The 25320-nt window shown below is 44.6% G+C and overlaps 1 protein-coding gene and 1 non-coding gene across 3 annotated transcripts in view; both read right to left on the bottom strand.

The window, feature by feature from the left end:
• Positions 1-25320, bottom strand: part of LOC124794862 (Na(+)/H(+) exchanger beta-like) — a 677818-nt gene that overhangs the window by 208148 nt on the left and 444350 nt on the right. The gene's annotated exons all lie outside the window — the stretch shown is intronic.
• On the bottom strand, positions 21525-21598 carry Trnas-cga. Its single transcript has one exon. It is a non-coding gene; the product is annotated as a tRNA-Ser (tRNA).

Raw genomic sequence — 25320 nt, 5'->3', positions numbered from 1 at the left:
TCTGCCGCTGGAAATGTCTTACAATTTAAAACCTGGTTCCTAAATCTCTTTCTTACCATTATATAATCTATCTGATACCTTCTAGTATCTCCAGTATTCTTCCACGTATACAACTTCTTTTATGATTCTTGAACCAAGTGTTAGCTATGATTAAGTTACGCTCTGTGCAAAACTCTACCAGACGGCTTCCTGTTTCATTTCTTACCCCCGATCCATATTCACCTACTATGTTTCCTTCTCTCCCTTTTCCTACTCTCGAATTCCAGTCAGCTATGACTATTATATTTTTGTCTCTCTTCACTACCTGAATAATTTCTTTTATCTCATCATACATTCATCAATTTCTTCATCATCTGCAGAGCTAGGTGGCATATAAACTTGTACTACTGTAGTAGGCGTGGGCTTCGTGTTTATCTTGGCCACAATAATGCGTTCACTATGCTGTTTGTAGTAGCTTACCCACACTCATATTTTTTATTCAATATTAAACCTACTCCTGCATTACCCCTATTTGATTTTGTATTTATAACCCTGTATTTACCTGACCAAAAGTCTTGTTCCTCCTGCCACCGAACTTCACTAATTCCCACTATATCTAACTTTAACCTATCCATTTCCCTTTTTAAATTTTCTAACCTACCTGCCCGATTAAGAGATCTGACATTCCAAGCTCCGATCCGTAGAACGCTCTAGCGTCCACAATAGCCAAAAGAACGAGTTCATAGGTGCAGCCATTTCGCCATATGAGCAGTATATGCAGTTCTTGTAGCTTGACACATCTTGAAACTGACCATCTCACTTACATAAAAATGGCAATTTTAGTAGCTTGCTGGCACAATCCCTTCCCTGATACATTTCTGCGGATACCCATATATACAAGTAAGTGTGTGTGTGTGTGTGTGTGTGTGTGTGTGTGTGTGTGTGTGTGTGTGCAGGGTGTTCATTTAAACTGAAGACACTGAAATATCTCGAAAAGTACACACCTGATTAAAAAATTTATTATTTCATTTTCTTTTTTTTTTTTTACGGAATTGGATATCCAATGATACCACATTCGACCCCCCACCCCACAGCGTGGGTGGCGGGGACGCAACTTTGAAATCTTCAGTGGGAACCTTTGTTTTTTGCAGATAACTATTCTACGGCAAAATCTACATACGTTTTTGTCTGAAGCATTTTCTTCGTTTCGCCACAGATGGCGCTGTAATCGGAGGAATAGAAATGGGTACACAGTCGCAATTTACGACATGCTACTCAGTGGCCCTTGAATATCCAGTGGCACCTGAGACACCACCTCCATGCTGCAAGGATAGGACAGGCCAGCATTTGATAACTTCTAATTGGAATCCCCATTCGCAATGTTGTGTTTGTCCAACATTTCGAACAGGGGACTACTCGACGCGTCACTGTGGCCGTGCGTCGAGGAGAACGCTACTCTACTTTTCCAATTGGAGTAAGTGATCCGCTTTTCAAATGGGCATACACAGGACAAAAGCATGTCTGCAGGAATGTCAGCACAGGTGCTTCTGATGCGGTGGACCATGTCTTTACGGCTTGTTGGAACTTGCTGGTAAGTCAAATCCGGCAACCTAGCGGGCCAATTAATAAGACCACCTCTGCCGATCCACCGACCGATATAAAAACGGTCCAGTGTTTCAATTGCGTCCTGCACTGGGCAACTGTCATGAAATCACATCGTCGTCGAACGTCCAGAGCAACATCCTGCAATAGTATCGGTAGTTCCTGTTCCAAAAACGTTTGATATTTGCGCCCATTTAACGTGCCGTCCATAAAATACGGACCAATGAGATTGTTACCCATGATGCCACACCATATGTTAACTGACCAAGGACGTTGATGGTCAGCTTGCCGTAACCAGTGGGGATTGTCTATATTCCAGTAATGCATGTTACGCCGGTTAACTCTACCATGGTTTGTGAATATAGACTCATCAGAAAATAGTACCTCGGGAGAGAACATTGGGCTCTTTCGCATTTGTTGAAGTACCCATTCACAAAACACTACCCGGTTACGGGAATCGGCGCCATGAAGTTCTTGATGCAGTGACATATGGTATGGATGACACGACGATGCGGTATTGTGACAATACTACCTGCGGACGTACCGGAATCGCGGTGTAAATGCTAGCTGCTTATCCGTCGGCTGGGCTGTGGTGCAATGCCGCTATTACAGCTATTTCATTAACTATAACAAGTTTGCGTCCTTTACTTTTGGCCGCATCAAACGTCAGAAGACTGCTAAAAAAAAACAAAAAAAAAATGATAGGTACGTGTGCAGCCAATAAACACCGCACTCTTATTGTAATGTCTAGAGCCTCTATCCTATGTATGCACGATTTGTGAGCTCCAGTTGCAAGTACTACTTGTTGCAATACGTCACATTTCGTTACACGGTCACTGTGGCGCGTTCGATATGACGAAGGAATACAACAAGGAGTTATTAAATACTGGCCTGTCCTACCCTCGCAGCATGAAGATGGTGTCCCCATGTGCCACTGGATATTCAAGGGCCATTGAGGAGCATGTTGTAAATTACGATTGTGTACCCATTTCTATTCCTCAGATTAAAGAGCCAACTGAGGTGAAATGAAGAAAATGTATGTAGATTTTGTCATTGAATCGTAATCTGGATTAAAAAACGAGGGTTCCCATTGGGGTGGCAGGTCGAGTATGTTGTCGTTGGATGTCCTCCTCCGAGACAAACAAATTGAAATTATAACTTTCATTTGATTCGATGTGTAGTTTTCGAGATATTTCAGTGTCTTCAGTTAAAATGAACACCCTGTATATGCGACGGCCAAAGATCCATTCTTTCGATGCAGATGTACACCAGGCCCGATCTCTTGTAGAAATTGAATAATGGCGAGTGGAGCGGTTCATGGGTAGGTGACGCTACGCTAGTAGTGCAACAGGGTAAGAATTTAGGTGGGCTGGTAAGCGTGCTCGGATGGCGGAGGCAGTTAAGGCGACCGCTCGCGTTAGGGGGGAGAACAGGGTTCGAATTCCAGCCTCTCTCGTATTTTCACTGGTTACCATAGATTCATTTCAATGCCCAAGTGAGGCTAACGTCATGGAAAATCTTTGAAAATTAAAACTCACGTGCTTTTATATATTTTTTCTAATTCCCCTTTCCCGGGGATCTCGATCAATTAGAGGAGAAACGTTCCTTCTGTCATAGCCTCGGAAACAGAGCTAAATTTGTTGGTGCTTCAAAACCAATCATTAAAGCCCTACAGCAATGGTTCACTCTGGTATAGTGGCGGTAAATGAAGCGAAATGGAAAGAAGGTAAGGGTTTGTGGTCAGACTAATACAGGGCAACATCAACAGCATCATGAAATGGGGTAATGGAAGTAGGAATCATCATGATTAGGTATAATTAATGACGAATAGGAAGGTAGGGCAGAGAGTGAGTTACTGTGAACAGTTCAATGATAGGATACCTCTTACCAGAACTGACAGCAAACCATCACCAACTAAAATAGTTCAGGCATCACGGATAAGATGAACAGATAGAAATAGTACGAAAAAGGTAATGAAAATGTGATAATCATGGGTGATCGAAATGCTGTAGCAGGGAAAGGTATGCCTGGAGACTGATATACTGGGCGACCAAAAAGTCAGTATAAATTTAAAACTGAATAAATCACGGAATAATGTAGATAGAGAGGTACAAATTGACAGACATGCTTGGAATGGCATGGGGTTTTATGAGAACCAACAAAATACAAAAGTTCAAAAAATGTCCGACAGATTGCGCTTCATCTGATCACAATAGCAATAATTAGCATAACAAAGTAAGACGAAGCAAAGATGATGTTCTTTACAGGAAATGCTCAATATGTCCACCATCATTCCTCAACAATAGCTGTAGTCGAGGAATAATGTTGTGAACAGCACTCTAAAGCATGTCCGGAGTTACGGTGAGGCACTGGCGTCGGATGTTGTCTTTCAGCATCCCTAGAGATGTCGGTCGATCACGATACACTTGCGACTTCAGGTAACCCCAAAGCCAATAATCGCACGGACTGAGGTCTGGGGACCAGGGAGGCCAAGCATGACGAAAGTGGCGGCTGAGCACACGCCCATCACCAAACGACGCGCGCAAGAGATCTTTGACGCGTCTAGCAATATGGGGTGGAGCGCCATCCTGCATAAACATCGTACGTTCCAGCAGGTGTTTATCAGCCAGGCTTGGGATGATGCGATTCTGTAACATATCGGCGTACCTCTCACGCGTTACGGTAGCAGTCCAGCGCCATCTGACGGACATTTTGTGAACTTCGTTTTTTTTTTTTTGTTCTAATAAAACCCCATGTCATTCCAAGCACGTGTGTCAATTTTTACCTCTCTATCTACATTATTCCGTGGTTTATTAAGTTTTCAAATTTATACTGACATTTCGATCACCCGGTAAACTCAGATCATAATTCAGTAATGATGAAGAATAGAATGATTTTGACAGATATCCTCTGGAAGAATGAATGTGGAAAGCTGGATGAGACTGAGGTACTGAGGAATGATTAAGTGCTTTTGAAGATCTCTAACGCTATAGGTACAGCGATAAGAATACTGAAATACGCAGTTCACTTGAAAACATTTCTAAAAAGGGCAATCACAGAGGTAGGACAGACAAATACAGGTACAAGGAAAGAAACAGCGAATAAATCTTGCTTAACAGAAGAAATACTTCGTTTTGATACACGAAAGAAATCAGTAGAAAAACATTTAGAAAAAGATACGAATACTGCTATATTACTCGCTTAGGAATGAAGTAAATAGCAAATTAAGGGAAGCCAAAGCAAAAGAGCTGCAAGAAAGATAAGAGCAAATCTAAAAAAGAAATAGCTATCTGTAAGATTGATTCAGTACATGAAAGTCAAAACAACCTCCGGTGAAATTAAAAATGAGGGCATGAATCACGGGTGCATGAAGAATTCCACGCAGAGGGGAGAGCAGACTGGTGGAAAGAATACACAGAAGCCCTCAGTGAAGGGGAGGACTTGGCCTATTCAAGTTGACGTAGAGAATCTATGAGTCTGGAGATGTATCATCGCAAAAATATCAGCTTCGATAATGGAAGCAAGACGTAAGAAAAATCGACATTCATTCATAGGATTTCTCTACCTAGAAAAAGAGTTCGATGACATTAAAATGGTGCAGAATGTTTGAAATTCTCAGGAAAATGGGTGTAAGCTGGAGGGATTATATAAATAAACTAACAAATAAGAGGGGTAATAAGAATGGAAGACTAAGAAAGAAGCAGCGCGATCTAAGGCGCCTTCTCACGGTCCGCGCGGCTGCCCCCGTCGGATGTTCGTGTCCTCCCTTGGGCATGAATGTATGTGTTGTCCTTAGCGTAAGTTAGTTTAAGCAGTGTGTAAGCTTCGGGACCGATGACCTCAGCAGTTTGGTCCCTTAGGAGCTTACCATAAAATTTCAGAACGAAGTGTTCGGATAAGAAGGAATCTATATTCCGGTCAGCCAGAACATTATGACAACCCAACTAATAGGCGATATGTTCACCTTCTTTGGTACGGATAACAGCAGCGACGCGTTGTGGCATGGAAGCAGTGAGACCTTGGCGGGTCCCTGGAGGAAGCTGGCACCACATTTTCAAACACAAGTCAGCTAATTCCTGAAAATTACGGGGAGAGAGGCGATGAGCTCTGACGCCATTTTAAATCACATCCCAGATTTGTTCGATCAGTTCAAATCTGGAGATTTGGGGGGTTAGCACATCAACTGGAAATCAACACTGTGTTTCTCAGAACACTCCATCGCAAATGATTCAATTGGCTCTAAGCACTATGGGACTTAACATCAGTCCCCTAGATGTAGAACTACTTAAACCTAACTAACCTAAGGACGCCACAGACATCCATGCCCGAGGCAGGATTTGAACCTGCCACCGTAGCAGCCGTGTGGTTCCGGAATGAAGCGCCTAGAACCGCTCGGGCACAACGGCCGGAACACTCCATCACACTCCTGGCCTTATGACATTGCGCATTATCTTGCTGAAAAATGCCACCGCCTTCAGGAAACATGATCGTCATGAAGGGGTGTATGTGATCTGCAACAGTGTGCGACACTCTTCGGCCGTCATGGTGCCTCGCACGAACTCCACTGGTCCCATGTATGGCCACGTGAATGTTCCCCATAGCATAATGGAGCCGCTGCCAGCTTGTCAAGGAGCTGTACAGCGGAGGGGGAGGGGGGGGGGGGGTTTGATTCCGGGGAAGGGGCCAAACAGCGAGGTCCGAGGTCATCGATCCCATCGGATTAGGGGAGGATGGGGAAGAAAGTCAGCCGTGCCCTTTCAAAGGTACCATCCCAGCATTTGCCTGAAACGATTTAGGGAAATCACGGAAAACCTAAATCAGGATGGCCAGACGCTGGATTGAAACTGAACCGTCGTCCTCCCGAGTGCGAGTCCAGTGTACCACCCACTGCGCCACCGCGCTCGGTTGTTCTCTTGGAAGGCAACGGATTCGCGCCCTCCTATCGGCATGACGAGGAACATATCGGAATTCATCATACCATGTATGACATCCTGCCACTGCGCTAACGTGCAGTATGGATGGACACATGCATTGTTCAGTCGTAATTTCCCATGTCGTGGTGTTAACGTCGGCACATGCATGGGTCGTCGACTGCGGAGGCCCATCATTGGAATGTTCGGTGCACTGTGTGTTCAGACACACTTGTTATCTGTCTGGTATTGAAGTCTGATAATAGTCTGCCACAGTTCGCCGCCTGTCCTGTTTTACCAGTCTTCCCAGCCTACAGCGTCAGACATGTGCAGTAAGGTGTGGCCGCCCAGCCCCACGACGTCTGGACATGGTTTCACATTGGTTTCGCCACTTGTTGAAAACACTATCCGCAGTACTCTTCATACAGACGACAAGTCGTATAGTTTCCGAAATGCTCGTGCCGAGCCTCCGGGCCATCACAATCTTCCGTCGGTAAAACTGAAAACAGTAGATTGCTAACCTTACCCGTTCTACACACGGACAGCACGCTCATTGATACTATACTGAAGCGCCAAAGAAACTAGTATACCGGGTTCCCGGGTTCGATTCCCGGCGGGGTCAGGGATTTTCTCTGCCTCGTGATGGCTGGGTGTTGTGTGATGTCCTTAGGTTAGTTAGGTTTAAGTAATTCTAAGTTCTAGGGGACTGATGACCATAGACGTTAAGTCCTATAGTACTCAGAGCCATTTGAACCATTTTTGAAACTAGTATAGACATGCGTATTCAAATACACAGATACGTAAACAGGCAGATTACGGCGCTGAAGTCGGCAACGCCTATATGAGACAAGTGTGTGGCGCAGTTGTCGTATCGGTTACTGTTGCCACAGTGGGAGGTTATCAAGCCTTAAGTGAGTCTGAACGTGGTGTTATAGTCGGCCCACGAGCGACGGGACAGCATCTCCGAGGTAGCGATGAAGTGGGGTATGACCATTTCACGAGTGTACCGTGAATATCAGGAATCAGGTAAAACATCACAACTCCGACATCTCTGCGACCGGAAAAAGATACTGCAAGAACAAGACCAACTACGACTGAACAGAATCGTTCAACGTGACGGAAGTGCAACCCTTTCGCAAATTGCTGCAGATTTCAATGCTGGGCCATCAGCAAGTGTCAGCATGCGAACCATTCAATGAAACATCATCGATAAGCTGCCGAGAATTCTTCCGGGTTGTATGGCCGTGGTCCATGGAACTTTTCTACCCCTGACGTTTCGTCCAAAGCTACGTTGGACAGATTCGGAGGTGCTCCTGGTTGTGCTTTGTCTTGCCGACTGACGAGTCGGATGTCGAAGAACGGCCTAAATACCGTGGAAAGTGGGCGTGGTCTGGATTTCACGTGATAGGAGGGAAGACTGGTAAAACAGGACAGGCGGCGAACTGTGGCGGACTATAATCAGACTTCAATGCCAGACAGAGTACAAGTGTGTCTGAACACAGTCGCCGAACATTCCTAATGATGGGCCTCCGCACCCGACGACGCATTAATGTGCCGACGTTAACACCACGACATCGGCAAGACTCAGCACAACGAAGAACACCTCCGAAGATGTCCAACGTAGCTCTGGACGAAACGTCAGGGATAGAAGAGTTCCATGGACCACGGCCATACCACCCGGAAGAATTCTCGGCAGCTGAAACATCCGGTCGTGAAAGCCTTCATTGTGTGATCATCGATAAGGGCTTTTGGAGCCGAAGGCCCACTCAAGTACCCTTGATGACTGTACGATACAAAGCTTTACGCCTCGCCTGGGCTCGTCGATACTGACATTGGACTGTTGACGACTGGAAACATGTTGCCTGGTCTGACGACAATCGTTTCAAATTGGATCGAGTGGATGGACGTGTACGGGTATGGAGACAATCTCTTGAATTCATGGACCCTGTAAGTCAGCAGGGAACTATTCAAGCTGATGGAGGCTCTGTAATGGTGTGGGGCGTGTGCAGTTGGAGTGATATGGGACCCCTGATACGTCTAGATACGACTCTGACAGGTGACACGTATGTAAGCACCCTGTCTGATCACCTACATCCATTCATGTACATTGTGCATTCCGATGGACTTGGGCAACTCCAGCAGGACAATGCGACACCCGACACGTCCATAATTTCTACAGAGTTGCTCGAGGAACACTCTTCTGAGTTTAATCACTTCCGCTGACCACCAAACTCCCCAGGCATGAACATTATTGAGCAAAGCTGGGATGCCTTGCAACGTGCTGTTCAGAAGAGATCTGAAGCCCTCGTATTCTTACGGATTTATGGACAGCCCTGTTGGATTCATGGTGTCAGTTCCCTCCAGCACTATTTCGACACTGGCCGAGTCCACGCCACGTCGTGTTGCGGTACTTCTGCTTGATCGTGGGGCCCTACGCGAAATTAGGCAGGTGTACCAGTTTCTTTGGCTCTTCAGTGTAGATGCAAAGCGCATACGTCTGACGAGCAATCATTCCGCGCCAGGTGACGCTGCTTTCCCCTGGAAGGGTTTACATCGATAGCAGGTCGGTGGTCATAATGTTCTGACTGAGCAGTGCATGTCTACAAAGTAATGGCGGAAATCAAAGAAAGCTTCAGTAGTGGGGTTAAAATTCAGGGTATAAGGACATCAATGAAAGATTGATTGATGACATTGTTATCCTCAGTGAATGTGATGAAGAACTACATGGTCTGTTAATTGAATGAACAGTATAGTGTTGCTGACTTGGAAGCAAAATAAAGCATGACAGACGAAGGAAGGAGGACATAAAACGCAAGCTACCCCGGGCTAAGAGGGCATTCCTGGGCAAAAAAATCTACTGGTATCATAAATTGGTATTAATTTTCTGAAAAAAATTTCTAAGAATGAACGTTTGTAGCTTAGCATTTGATGGTAGTGTAACATGAACAGTGGGAAAATCGGAAAAGAAGAAAACTGAAGCATTTGAGATGTGCTGCTACAGAAGAATGTTGGAAATTAGGGTGGACTAATAAGGTAAGGAATGAGGAGGTTGTCCACAGAATCGACGAGGAGCGGAACATATGGAAAACATTGACAAGAAGAAGGGACGTGATGCTAGGACATGGGTCAATGCATCAGGGAATAACTTGCACGGTACTAGAGGGAGCAGTAGAGGGCAAAAACTGTAGGGGATGAAAGATTGGAGTGTATGCTACAAATAACTGAGGACGTTGGTTGCCACTACTACTCTGGGATGAAGAGGTTGGCACAGGAAAGGAATTCACGGTGGGCTGTATGAAACCAATCAGAAGACTGATGACACGAAAAAGCAATGTAATTACATTCAGAAAGATACCAAGTTTCGGACATTAAACTGATCTGTAGCCTGTAGTCGCAGACACAGTGCATATTTGCAATTACAGTTTAATAGAAACATGACGACGTGGAAACAACAAACATCGCTGATGACGAACTGCCAGCTTTACTGGCAGATGTCAGGCATCCATATACGACATTCAGAAAAATAAAAGGAACCATTTGGTCGTTGTGAAACTCCAAAAACGCGTATGACTGACAAAAGAAGACAACTGAGTTTGCTGTGCTCAAATCAGAATCAAATCCAAAACATATTTGTTTGAAAACAAAGGTGGTCATGAAACGAGAATGTTATCTGCGAGATAAATATCTTGATCTTCCTGTTTCATGCGATCTCCTCCTCTTTTTCTGCAAAACATTCCACTGGAAACTGTTACGAGCGTAATTAATTACACTCCACTTTTCAATGGTTCTCGAGAGCCCTTAAGAAGGTTTGGTTCTTATTTTAAAGAAATCATTTGGTTTAGGGATATCGCTCATACAGCAGAATATCCACAGTGTGACTTTTCAGAAACTAAAGCCCCTTTCTTGTCTCAGTTGAGTACTCGTGGTGGGCTATGTTGCTGCACAGCTACTTGCCTTCGTTATTAAGTGAGTGTATTATTTCTGCACTGGAGCCACTTGTCGCCGATGATCGTTTGTGTTCACACGCCGACAACAAAAGTAGGTATCTGATGTTTAGTTTTGCATTATTTGACCATCCCGTTTCTATGGCATAATGTGCAACATAATTATAAAATTACAAGCCACTGTCCATCTTTTGCAATTATGACAATAAATGGAGCAAATTTATCGAGAAATGACGATGAAGACTGTGGTATCGATGGCTACGATGCCACGGCGTAGGTGCAAGTTCTTAGGTTGGCACTACGACAGACACCGACGACAGCGCCCTCGAGCCGGCGCTGTAGAGCTCTACGAGCGTCGCTCGAGAATCAGCCCATTTGATCAAGAGCAGACGGCCGGGACACTTCGCTTCATATAGAGACTTTGAACTACTTACGACGGGTCTAAGACTTTGCACCTACGTGCTCATCCGTACAGAGTTATGTATGCCTCTGTATATATTCATGCACCAGTAAACCACTTTTACTTGCAGCCGGCCGCGGTGGTCTCGCGGTTCTAGGCGCGCAGTCCGGAACCGTGCGACTGCTACGGTCGCAGGTTCGAATCCTGCCTCGGGCATGGATGTGTGTGATGTCCTTATGTTAGTTAGGTTTAAGTAGTTCTAAGTTCTAGATGACTAATGACCACAGCAGTTGAGTTCCATAGTGCTCAGAGCCATTTGAACCAACTTACTTGCAGTACCGACGTTTTTTACCTCACCTGCTCCTACTCGCTTCCTTCATTCGGCCAACCTTTCAGTTTTCAGGAGCAGACCCACGCGCCGCCTTCCAGGCGGGACACAAAAAAGACCCTCTACACGAGTTCCCATGATTCAAACAACAGCAGCTACCACGCGGCTTTTGTGATCGTCGAGTGAAAATAAAGATGGTGAGTCTGTGCATGCACTGTCTCCCATTTACTCAGAGTTTTAGAACAGCAATTGAACACTGACGGTACGGGCCCAACAGGCACGTAAACCTGCCTAGAGTACGTGAATTGGACAAATACGCCGCTCATGTAAAAAGGCTTTAGTTCCGAAAGTATTTCTTACCTATAACATCAGTTTGTCATAGTTGGGATCAGTCAACTTATACTAATACTTGGGTGTAATCATTTGTGAAGAAATGACACAGAATGATCAGATAGTCTCAGGAATAAGAAAAGCAGACGATAGATTTTGGTTCATTGATAGAATACTGTGGGGAAATACACTCAATCTGCAAAGGAGACTGCTTACGAAACACTCGTGCGATCCATCCTACATTCTTACTCAAATGTGTGGAACACGTATCACATAGGACTAAAAGGTGATATTGGACATATACAGAGTGGTTGATTAGTGGTTGATAGGGTTGGCTAATTCAGGGGAGGGGCTAAACAACGTCATCAGTCACATCGAATTAAGGAAGAATGGGGAAGGAAGTTGGCCGTGCCACTTCAACGGAACCATCCCGGAATTTGCCTGAAGCGAATGAGGGAAATCAAGGAAATCATGAATCAGGATAGCTGGACGCGGGTTTGAACCATCGTCCTCCCGAATGCGAGTTCAGTGTGCTAACCACTGCGCCACCTCGCTCGGTAAACAGAACATAAAAAACAACCTAGTATGTAGTACTATGAGAAGTACCCTATGCCATGCACTTCACTGCTGTAGACGTTCAACCGTTTATGTACATCTACATCCATAATTTGCAAACCAATGTGAAGTGCACGGCAGAGAGTACATCCCACTGTACCAGTTAGTAGGGCTTTTCCCCGTTCCGTTCACATATGGAGCGCGAAAATGATTGTTTAAATATCTCTGTGCGTAAATTAATTTAATCCTATGGAAGCGATACGTAGGAGGCTGTTGCATATTTCTAGAGTTATCATGTAAAGGTGGTTCTTGAAACTTAGAAGGAAGGCGACAGGACAGTACTGTATTTTACAGTACCTATGTTGTTTGATGCAATGTTTCTTCTACTGTTGACGATAGACAGCCGTATTACACTCTGAAATGCATTCGCAAACCGCGAATACGATTGTACTACAGCTATAACAAACATTTAGTTGTAACATATGAAAATTTGTGCCGGACGGGGACTCGACTGGAATTTCCCGCTTTCCATGAGCGGTTGCCGTAATCACCTGGACAATCCGGCCACGTGCCCAGGACCTGTCTCAAACTCCCATCTCTCCTGGTGTCTACGCCCCATGTGCTCGCACACAAATCGTGTGATTCCCGCACAGGGAGATACATTATTTTACTGGTCGCATTGCCTCGCTTTGGCATGACATAGAGACACTAAACAAATACCGACATTGCGCTACTGTATTTCGTGGCAAAGCAAGACAATGTGACGAGTAAAATAATGTCTCTCCCTGAGCGGGAATCACACGATTTGTGAGCGAGCACATGGGGCGTAGACACTAGGAGATGTGGAAGTCTGAGGCAGGTTCAAAATGGCTCTGAGCACTATGGGACTGAACATCTGTGGTCATCAGTCCCCTAGAACTTAGAACTACTTAAACCTAACTAACCTAAGGACATCACACACAGCCATGCCCGAGGCAGGATTCGAACCTGCGACCGTAGCGGTCACGTGGTTCCAGATTGAAGCACCTAGAACCGCACGGCCACACCGGCCGGCCTGAGGTAAGTCCTGGAAGTGCACACGGATGGTCGAGGCAGTTAAGGCAACCGCTCTCGTAAAGCGGGAAATTCCAGTTCAAGTCCTGGCCCAGCACAAATTTTCATATATTACTACTATATGGTATAGCTGTTGTACAATCGTATTCACAGTTTGCAAATGCATTTCATAATCTTTTCATAGTTTACACCTATCTTCAAGAGTCTGCCAGTTCAGTTTGTTTAACGGGTCAAGAAAAACTACGACCATTCTTGCTGCCATTCTCTGGTGTTTACATCCCATGTGTTCGCACACAAATCGTGTGATTCCCGCGCAGGGAGAGACATTATTTTGCTCGTCACATTGCCTTGCTTTGCCACGAAATACAGTAGCGCAATGTCGGTATTTTTTTAGTGTCTGTATTTCATGCCAAAGCAAGGCAATGCGACCAGTAAAATAATGTATCTCCCTGCGCGGAATCACAAGATTTGTGTGCGAGCACATGGGACGTAGACACCAGGAGAGATGGGAGTTTGAGGTAGCTCCTGGACACGTGGTCGGATTGTCGAGGTGATTACGGCAACCACCCATGTAAAGCGTCGTCTGTTAGTCCTATGTGGGTCCTACACACTTGAGCAATATCCTAGAAGCCCGCAGCACATGCTCTAGTGGCTAGCGTTGTTGCCTTTGCATCACGGGGTCCTCAGTTCCATTCGCGGCCGGGTTGGGGATTTTCTCTGCGCGGGGAGTGGGTATTTGTGTTGTCCTCATCATTAGCCAGTAGCTAGACTGGAGTGACCCATAAATCAAACCAAACATCATCACCAATATTCCAGAATTGACCGTATGAGTGATCTGTAAGCAACATTCTATGCAGGACGAATGCATTTCCCCTCTGTTCTACCAATAAAATGGTGTTCAAATGGCTCAAACCGCTCTGAGCACTATGGGACTTAACATCTGAGGTCATCAGTCCCCTAGACTTGTTGTTGTTGTTGTGGTCTTCAGTCCTGAGACTGGTTTGACGCAGCTCTCCATGCTACTCTATCCTGTGCAAGTTTCTTCGTCTCCCAGTACCTACTGCAGCCTACATCCTTCTGAATCTGCTTAGTGTATTCATCTCTTGGTCTCCCTATACGATTTTTACCCACCACGCTGCCCTCCAATACTACATTGGTGATCCCTCGATGTCTCAGAACATGTCCTACCAACCGATCCCTTCTTCTAGTCAAGTTGTGCCACAAGCTCCTCTTCTCCCCAATTCTATTCAATACCTCCTCATTAGTTATGTGATCTACCCATCTAATCTTCAGCATTCTCTGTAGCACCACATTTCAAAAGCTTCTATTCTCTTCTTGTCCAAACTATTTATTGTCCATGTTTCACTTCCATACATGGCTACACTCCATACAAATACTTTCAGAAATGACTTCCTGGCACTTAAATCTATACTCGATGTTAACAAATTTTTCTTCTTCAGAAACGCTTTCCTTACCATTGCCAGTCTACATTTTATATCTTCTCTACTTCGCCCATCATCAGTTATTTTGCTCCCCAAACAGCAAAACTCCTTTACTACTTTAAGTGCCTCATTTCCTAATCTAATTCCCTCAGCATCACCCGACTTAATTCGACTACATTCCATTATCCTCGTTTTGCTTGTGTTGATGTTCATCTTATACCCTCCTTTCAAGACACTGTCCATTCCGTTCAACTGCTCTTCCAAGTGCTTTACTGTCTCTGACAGAATCACAATGCCATCTCGAACCTCAAAGTTTTATTTCTTCTCCATGGATTTTAATACCTACTCCGAACTTTTCTTTTGTTTCCTTTATTGCTTGCTCAATATACAGATTGAATAACATCAGGGATAGGCTACAACCCTGTCTCACTCCCTTCCTAACCACTGCTGCCCTTTCATTCCCTTCGACTCTTATAACTGCCATCTGCTTTCTGTACAAATTGTAAATAGCCTTTCGCTCTCTGTATTTTACCCCTGCCAGCTTCAGAATTTGAAAGAGAGTATTCCAATCAACATTGTCAAAAGCTTTCTCTAAGTCTACAAATGCTAGAAACGTAGGTTTGCCTTTCCTTAATCTTTCTTCTAAGATAAGTCGTAGGGTCAGTATTGCCTCACGTGTTCCAACATTTCTACGGGATCCAAACTGATCATCCCCGAGGTCGGCTTCTATCAGTTTTTTCCATTCGTCTGTAAAGAATTCGCGTATTTTGCAGCTGTGACTTATTAAACTGATAGTTCGGTAATTTTCACATCTGTCAACACCTGCTTTCTTTGGGATTGGAATTATTATATTCTTCTTGAAGTCTGAGGGTATTTCGTCTGTCTCATACATCTTGTTCACCAGATGGTAGAGTTTTGTCAGGACTGGCTCTCCCAAGGCTGTCAGTAGTTCTAATGGAATGTTGTCTACTCCGGGGGGCCTTGCTTCGACTCAGGTCTTTCAGTGCTCTGTCAAACTCTTCACGCAATATCATATCTCCCATTTCATCTTCATCTACATCCTCTTCCATTTCCATAATATTGTCCTCTAGAACATCGCCCTTGTATAGACCCCTATATACTCCTTCCACCTTCCTGCTTTTCCTTCTTTGCTTAGAACTGGGTTACCATCAAAGCTCTTGATATTCATGCAAGTGGTTCTCCTTTCTCCAAAGGTCTCTTTAATTTTCCTGTAGGCAGTATCTATCTTACCCCTAGTGAGATAAGCCTCTACATCCTTACATTTGTCCTCTAGCCATGCCTGCTTAGCCATTTTGCACTTCCTGTCGATCTCATTTTTGAGACGTTTGTATTCCTTTTTGCCTGCTTCATTTACTGCATTTTTATATTTTCTCCTTTCATCAATTAAATTCAATATTTCTTCTGTTACCCAAGGGTTTTTACCAGCCCTCGTCTTTTTACCTACTTGATCCTCTGCTGCCTTCGCTACTTCATCCCTCAAAGCTACCCATTCTTCTTCTACTGTATTTCTTTCCCCCATTCCTGTCAATTGTTCCCTTACGCTCTCCTTGAAACTCTGTACAGCCTCCGGTTCTTTCAGTTTACCCAGGCCCTATCTCCTTAAATTCCCACCTTTTTGCAGTTTCTTCAGTTTTAATCTACAGTTCATAATCAATAGATTGTGGTCAGAGTCCACATCTGCCCATGGAAATGTCTTACAATTTAAAACGTGGTTCCTAAATCTCTTACCATTATATAATCTATTTGATACCTTGATACCGTAGACTTAGAACTACTTAAACGTAGCTAACCTAAGGACATCACACACATCCATGCCCGAGGCAGGATTCGAACCTGTGACCGTAGCGGTCGCGCGGCTCCAGACTGAAGCGCCTAGAACAGCTCTGTCATATCGGCCGGCAATAAAATTGTGGCTGCTACCTGCTTTACCCATAAGTGAGCTTATGTGATCATTTCATTTCGTATCCCCACAAACTGTTGCAGCCAGGTATTTGTATGAGTTGGCAGATACTAACTGTGATTCATTGACAACGTAATCATAGGGTACCACATATCTGCTGTTTGTGAAGCGTGCAGTTTTACACTTCTGAACAATTAAATTTAGTTGTCAGTGTTTGCACCTGCCTGAAATCTTATCAATATCTGAGTGAATATTTGTGCAGCTTCTTTACTTCATTACAGATGCATCATCTGCGAAAAGTCTGATGTTACTATAAATGTCGTCTGCAAGGTCGTTACGGTACAACGCGAACACACTTTCCTTGGACTGAGCTTCAACATTGCGTAGACGACCACGTCTAGTGAGAGCTAGATCGCTCTCACGACGCGTTCTTGTTTCCTGTCCGACTATTCTGACATGGTAATCGTTTTTCCAAAGTAAGTTCTCGCGCCCCGCGCTGCCCTACAGCGAACGGAGCGGCAGGTGCTGCTACCTGGCGGCGCACAGTTGAACCGAGTTGCCCGCTAGGCATACGGCAGACGCAGCGTCGGCACTTCGTGGAAACGCTCCACTGCTGGCTTCAGGTCCACACACACACACACACACACACACAGGGCACTTCCCAGCTACAGCACAGCATCGGTTTTCCGAAAAAACTGTGGACGGGGGTGTTCGGAAAACTCATTTTCTGGTTGTCAGATCATTTTTCGAAAACAAATTTCACCAGCCTTCACAGAAGTGTGTAACACAAGAAGTACATACACTGATAAGCCCAAACATTATGACCACTGCCCACGGCGACGTTGGAAGCCGCCTGATGCCGTTGCGGGCACGTGAAGCCGCAACGAAAGTACCGGGTGATCAAAAAGTCAGTATAAATTTGAAAACTTAATAAATCACGGAATAATGTAGATAGAGAGGTAAAAATTGACACAAAAAAAGGGTTCAAATGGCTCTGAGCACTATGCGACTTAACTTCTGAGGTCATCAGTCGCCTAGAACTTAGAACTAATTAAGCCTAACTAACCTAAGGACATCACACGCATCCATGCCCGAGGCAGGTTTCGAACCTGCGACCATAGCGGTCGCTCGGCTCCAGACTGTAGCGCCTAGAACCGCACGGCCACTCCGGCCGGCATTGACACATATACTTGCAATGACATGGGGTTTTATTAGAACAAAAAAAAGTTCACAAAATGTCCGACAGATGGCGCTGGACAGCAAAACGTCAGAGACTGCGCATGACAATCGTGTATAAAAGGAGCTGTAATGAGAGAGAAACCAGATGCGCCAGCAGTTGCACCATGTTGACGTTACCTGAAAAGGCGCTTTTAGTGAAGTTGTATTATCAGAATGGGGAATGAACTAGTTCAGCATTACGATCCAATCGCCATAGGAAGGGGATTCGAACGGGTAAAGGTCCGTTGACAAATGCAGCTGTGGCGAGAATGGTTTCGAAGTTCGAAGCCACAGGTTGTTTAGACGATAGAGCCCGTAGTGACCGACCGAGCACAAGGCGTAATGCTGCTGAGACAGTTCAGGAAGACATGGAGACTGTAGCGGGTTCGTCTATTCACGGGGAAGTCAGCGCTGGTGCTGTCGCACGTCGGCCCGGCATTCCATACACTGCTGTTTGGTTGGCACTTAGGCGTACCCTCCGATGCTATCCGTACAAAATCCACCGGCATCATGAACTGTTACCTGGCGATTTAGTGAAGCGGAGGGCATTTGAGGTGTGGGCGTTTCAAAAGATAGCGGAAGATGATGATTGGTTGAGTAACGTGTTGTGGACCGACGAAGCTCATTCCACGCTCCGAGGGTCTGTCAACGCCAACAACTGCAGAATTTGGGCTACCGAAAATCCTAGAACTGTCGTGGAAACTACAATGCACGACGAAAAAAGTCATGGTATGATTTGGATTTACGACATCTACCGTTATCGGGTCTTTTTTTTTTTCTTCTTCGAGGAAATGCGTGATTCTGGTTTTGTAACTGCTACCGTGACGGGTGAGAGGTACGCCGATATGTTACAGAATCACATCATCCCCAGCCTAGCTGGTAAACACCTGCTGGAACGTACGATGTTTATGCAGGATGGCGCCCCACCCCATATTGCTAGACGCGTGAAAGATCTCTTGCGCGCGTCGTTTGGTGATGATCGTGTGCTCAGCCGCCACTTTCGTCATGCTTGGCCTCCCAGGTCCCCAGACCTCAGCCCGTGCAATTATTGACTTTGGGGTTACCTGAAGTCGCAAAGGTATCGTGATCGACCGACATCTCTAGGGATGCTGAAAGACAACATCCGACGCCAAAGCCTCACCATACCTCCGGACCAGCTTTACAGTGCTGTTCACAACATTATTCCTCGATTACAGCTATTGTTGAGGAATGATGGTGGACATATTGAGCATTCCCTGTAAAGAACGTCATCTTTGCTTTGTCTTAACTTTGTTATTCTAATTATTGCTGTTCTGATCAGATGAAGCGCCATGTGTCGTACATTTTTTGAACTTTTGGATCTTTTTGGTTCTAATAAAACCCCATGTCATTCCAAGCATGTGTGTCAATTTGTACCTCTCTATCTACATTATTCCGTGGTTTATTCAGTTTTCAAATTTATACTGACTTTTTGATCACCCGGTATGTAAGCGGAGCAGACACGGACGAGGGGTCACCCTGGCGAAGGTATGGACAATACATTGAGATAAGCGACTCTCATAAAGGGCACATTATTACTACACAGAGGCTGTGAACGACAATCTCGAAAACGGAGAAGCTGGCCGAACGTTCACGTGCTAGTCTACGGAAAGAAGTAGAAAAAACGTACACTAAATGCTAAATGATTGGACGTCCATGGCTCTTCACAGAACGTGGGATTTAGTGTCTTGTCCGCTCTGTTAGATGGTGATCCGCGGTGTGTCTGCAGAAAAAGCACAATGCTGGTGCACGCACAAGTTTCGAGGCACGCCGTTCAACGTACATGGTTGACTATGGACCCCTGCAGCAGACAACCCCTACGTGTTGACATGTTGACCCATCGACATCGTCATTTCCGATTGCAGTGGGCACGGTACTATCGATCAATGGAAACGTGTCGGCTCTTCGGATAGATCAATTTTTGCTACACTAGATCGATGGTCGTCTCCACAAACGCCATCATCGAGGTTAACGGCGGCTCGAAAAGTGCAGCGCGACACGGATGCAGGCTGGTGGGAGCAGTATTACGCTATGGGAGACACTCTCCTGTGCTTGCATGGAACCTGCGGTAGTAATGGAATACACGCTGAAAGCTGCGCACTACTTGCCTCCCTCCATGCTTGGACGGCGATGTCATCTTTCAGCAGTGTAACTGTCCGTGTTTTAGAGCCAGAATCGTGCTACAGTGGTTTGTGGATCCTTATAGTGAACTCACGCCGACGAAATTCGCCTGATGTCCATCTGGGTCGTTATCGGGCGCCGTCACCGCGTACGCAAATCAGCGGACTGTTATTTACGCGAATTACACGATCTGTACGCAGACATCTGTTGCCACATATCTCCCCAAGCCTGCCAGCAAAACGAAATGATAGTTAAATCAAGACCATAAGCTGCCGACAGGCGTTGATATACATCAAATGCGACAGTTGAAAATGTGTGCGCCGACCGGGACTCGAACCCGGGATCTCCTGCTTACATGGCAGATGCTCTCTCCATCTGAGTCACCGAGGGCACGGAGGATAGTGCGACTGCAGGGTTTTATCCCTTGCACGCTCCCCGTGAGACCCACATTACCGACTTAATGTCCACACACTACATTCGTAGCGCCCCTGCCCATTACACTCATTACTCGCGGCAGACAATCTTACCGAGTCCCGTAAGAGTTCGGGCAATGCGTGTGTATCTGCGCAGAAGAAAGTCAATGGCCGGTTAGCCTTAACTATATGAAGATGGTATCTGTTCTTTCGGACATGTCCGATCCCTGATACGCAGTATCAATGATGTATTTCGTTCCAAAGACGGACAGCCGGCCGTGGTGGCCAAGCGGTTAAAGGCGCTACAGTCTGGCACCGCGCGACGGCTACGGTCGCAGGTTCGAATCCTGCCTCGGGCATGGATGTTTGTGATGTCCTTAGGTTAGTTAGGTTTAAGTAGTTCTACGTTCTAGGGGACTGATGACCTTAGAAGTTAAGTCCCATAGTGCTCAGAGCCATTTGAACCATTTGAACCAAAGACGGACAAACAAGCTATTAAGTAGGTGTTCAGAATTTTTTAGCTCATTAGTGTATACTATACGTTTTGCGCCACAGGTCGCAGAAATAACATACAGAACTGACTGTATAGCCTAGTTTCAGACATTCTAGAGGGCCAGAAGTAAGCCTACAATTTGGAAAAGAAGTCCATAATCTGTTTTTACTTTACAAGTGCAAACCCCGTTAGCTCTTGTTTTTTCATCTGTAAATATCGCAAACGTTTTAAAGACGACAAATGGACAGCATCACATTCTTATTATTCTAACCACTTAATAGCCGTCTCAGAGCAATCAAAGACTTCCTCATCAGGTGATCTGCAACAATTTTGTTGGCATTTTGTTCCAGTATAAATCAGTTTCGTCTGCCTTGCAGGCATTCGCTTTTTTTTGTAGCCTTTCTTATCAGTCATGTTTTTTTAAAAGATGCTTTGAAATGTTTAGCTCCTTCAGACCCTGTGTGTCTAATTTCACATCTATAGATTTGAAACGCACAGCCCTAAACCAGCCGGTAGGCGCATTAATATCAGTGTCAACCCCTTTCTTCTTGTTCCTTTTAAGAGATTTTTCACAGATAAATGGGCCATTTATTGCTTGTCCTTGGGTATGCATATGCATGAACCACTTGTAAACTGTAGTATTTAAGTCCTGTTTCTCCACAAATTTCATCGTTTTTCTTGACACCCTTTCTACTGCACTCGCAAATTTTGCAATTGTTCTTTTTAATGGAAGATGTTGGTCCATTTTCGTATTTCTTCAACTGGTCTGTTAACCTTCCTAGCAGATTAAAACTGTATGCACCGACCGAGACTCGAACTCGGGACCTTTGCCTTTCGCGGGCAAGTGCTCTACCATCTGAGCTATCGAAGCACGACTCACGCCCGGTCCTCACAGCTTTACTGCATGGTTCGCAGGAGAGCTTCTGCAAAGTTTGGAAGGTAGGAGACGAGATACTGGCAGAAGTAAAGCTGTGGGGACGGGGCGTGAGTCGTGCTTGGGTAGCTCAGTTGGTAGAGCACTTGCACGCGAAAGGCAAAGGTCCCGATTTCGAGTCTCGGTCCGGCACACAGTTTTAATCTGCCAGGAAGTTTCATATCAGCGCACACTCCGTTGCAGAGTGAAAATCTCATTCTGGAAACTGGTCTGTTATTTTATGTTCATCCCAAAACAACGAGAACATGATGTTTACATTTAGTCGCCATTGAGAACAGTATAACAAAAGCCTGATCCGTCACAAGTAAGACTTGTCATACGTCCCTCGATTTGTTCAAGTCTTTCTGGCGTCCTTCAAGGAAAGGGAGGGGGGGGGGGGAGGGGGAGGGAGAAAGAGAGAAACAGCTGTCTCGGGTAAAACTGAATCTTTTTGTGTGGGGAGAAATTCGATTCATTGGAAATAAATACATTTTAATAAATCATAGTTGAAATTCACAAAATGAGAAATGGCTGGCAGTTATTTTCGTGTGTTTTATATTATAAAACCAACGGCAAGCATACTTAGACGCTTTCCTATAAACACCTTTCCCTACTTCTTTCATCTACATCTGCATCTACATGACTACTCTGACAATCACACTTAAGTACCTGGCAGAGGGTTCATCGGACCACCTTCACACTAATTCTCTATTATTCCACTCTCGAAGAGCGCACGGAAAAAACGAACACCTCTATCTTACCGTGCGAGCTCGGATTTCTCTCATTTTATTATGATCATCGTGTCTCCCTATGTAGGTCGGCGTCAACAAAATATTTTCGCATTCGTAGGAGAAAGTTGGTGACCGACGGTTCGTGAGAAGATCCCGCCGCAACGAAAAACGCTTTGTTGTAATGATTTTCATCTCAAATCCTGTATCGTGTCAATGGCACTCTCACTCCTATTTCTCGATAATAGAAAACGTGTTGCTCCTCTTTATACTCTTTCGATGTGCTCTGTTATGACATCTGGTAAGAATCCCAGACCGTGCACCAGTAGGCCTACTCCAGAAGAGGACGGACAAGCGTAGCGTAGGCAGTCTCATAATAGATTTGTTTCATCTTGTAAGTGTTCTCCCAATAAAACGCACTCTTTGGTTTGCCTTCCCCGCAACATTTTTATATGTTTTTTTCCAGTTTAAGTTGTTCGTTATTGTAATTCCCACGTATCTAGTAGATTTTACGGCCTTTAGATTTGACTGATTTATGGTGTAAACGAAATTTAACGGATTCCTTTTAGAACTAATGTGGATTACTTCACACTTTTCATTATTTAGGGTCAATTGCCAATTTTCACAGATATCTTACCTAAACAGTTTTTCAATTGGTTTTCACCTTCTGTTGACGATCAGCGACAGAATCGTCTGAAAACAATCCAACACGGCTGCACAGATTGTCTCCTAAATCGTTTATATAGATAAGGAACAGCATAGGGCCTATAACACCAAATTAAGGAACACCAGAAACGAAATATGCTTTACTTGATGACTTTCCGTCAATTACTAAGAACTGTGACCTCTCTGACAGGAAATCACGAATCCAGTCGCATAACTGAGACGATGTTCCACAAGCATGCAATGTTATTACAAGCCGCTTGTGAGGTACGGCGTCAAAAGCCTTCTGGAAATCTAGAAACACGGAATCAATTTGAAATCCCTTGTCGACAGTACTCAGCACTTCGTGTGAGTAAAGAGCTAGGCGTGTTGCACGAGAACGATGTTTTCTAAATCCGTGTTGGCTATATGTCAATAGACCGTTCTCTTTGAATTAATTCATAATGTTCGAACAGAACATATGTTCCAAAATCCTGCTGCATATCTACGTTCTTTCAAGTGGTTCTCTTTGAAAGAACGTAGATATGCAAAGAAGGGAAAGCAGAAAGGTGAAAGGAGTAATAGAGGGTCTATACAAGGGCGATGTACTTCACGACAATATTATGGAAATGGAAGAGAATGTAGATGAAGATGAAATGGGAGATACGCTGCTGCGTGAAGAGTTTGACAGAACACTGAAAAACCGAAGTCGAAACAAGGCCTCGGGAGTAGACAACATTCCATTAGAACTACTGACGGCCTTGGGAGAGCCAGTCCTGACAGAACTCTACCATCTGTTGAGTAAGATGTATGAGACAGACGAAATACCCTCAGACTTCAAGAAGAATATAATAATTCCAATCCCAAAGAAAGCAGGTGTTGGCAGATGTGAAAATTACCGAACTATCATTTTAATAAGTCACAGCTGCAAAATACTAACACGAATTCTTTACAGACGAATGGAAAAACTGGTAGAAGCCGACCTCGAGGAAGATCAATTTGGATTCCGTAGAAATATTGGAACACGTGAGGCAATACTGACCTTACGACTTATCTTAGAAGAAAAATTAAGGAAAGGCAAACCTACGTTTCTAGCATTTGTAGACTTAGAGAAAGCTTTTGACAATGTTGACTGGAATACTCTCTTTCAAATTCTAAATGTGGCAAGGGTTAAATACAGGGAGCGAAAGGCTATTTACAATTTGTACAGAAACAAGATGGCAGTTATAAGAGTCGAGGGACATGAAAGGGAAGCAGTGGTTGGGAAGGGAGTGAGACAGGGTTGTAGCCTCTCCCCAATGTTATTCAATCTGTATATTGAGCATGCAGTAAAGGAAACAAAAGAAAAGTTCGGAGCAGGTATTAAAATCCATGGAGAAAAAATAAAAACTTTGAGGTTCGCCGATGACATTGCAATTCTGTCAGAGACAGCAAAAGAATTGGAAGAGCGGTTGAACGGAATGGACACTGTCTTGAAAGGAGGGTATAAGATGAACATCAACAAAAGCAAAACGAAGATAATGGAATGTAGTCGAATTAAGTCGAGTGATGCTGAGGGAATTAGATTAGGAAATGAGACACTTAAAATAGTAAAGGAGTTTTGCTATTTGGGGAGCAAAATAACTGATGATGGTCGAAGTAGAGAAGATATAAAATGTAGACTGGCAATGGCAAGGAAAGCGTTTCTGAAGAAGAGAAATTTGTTAACATCTAGTATAGATTTAAGTGTCATGAAGTCGTTTCTGAAAGTATTCGTATGGAGTGTAGCCATGTATGGAAGTGAAACATGGACGATAAATAGTTTGAACAGGAAGGGAATAGAAGCTTTCGAAATGTGGTGCTACAGAAGAATGCTGAAGATTAGATGGGTAGATCACATAACTAATGAGGAGGTATTGAATAGAATTGGGGAGAAGAGGAGTTTGTGGCACAACTTGACGATAAGAAGGGACCGGTTGGTAGGACATGTTCTGAGGCATCAAGGGATTACAGATTTAGTATTGGAGGGTAGCGTGGAGGGTAAAAATTGTAGAGGGAGACCAAGAGACGAATACTCTAAGCAGATTCAGAAGGATGTAGGTTGCAGTAGGTACTGGGAGATGAAGAAGCTTGCACAGGATAGAGTAGCTTGGAGAGCTGCATCAAGCCAGTCTCTGGACTGAAGACCACAACAACAACAACAATATGATACGGGCCTGCAATTTGGTGTATTACTCCTATTGCCCCTCTTGAACATTGGTGTGGTACGTGCGACTTTTCAGTCTTTAGGTACGGATCTTTAGTCGAACGAGCGGTTGTATACGATTATTA

Source organism: Schistocerca piceifrons, chromosome 4 (assembly GCF_021461385.2).
Source record: "Schistocerca piceifrons isolate TAMUIC-IGC-003096 chromosome 4, iqSchPice1.1, whole genome shotgun sequence".
Taxonomy (NCBI): domain Eukaryota; kingdom Metazoa; phylum Arthropoda; class Insecta; order Orthoptera; family Acrididae; genus Schistocerca; species Schistocerca piceifrons.
Note: the sequence above shows the minus strand (reverse complement) of the source record. Positions and strands in the feature narration are given on the sequence as shown.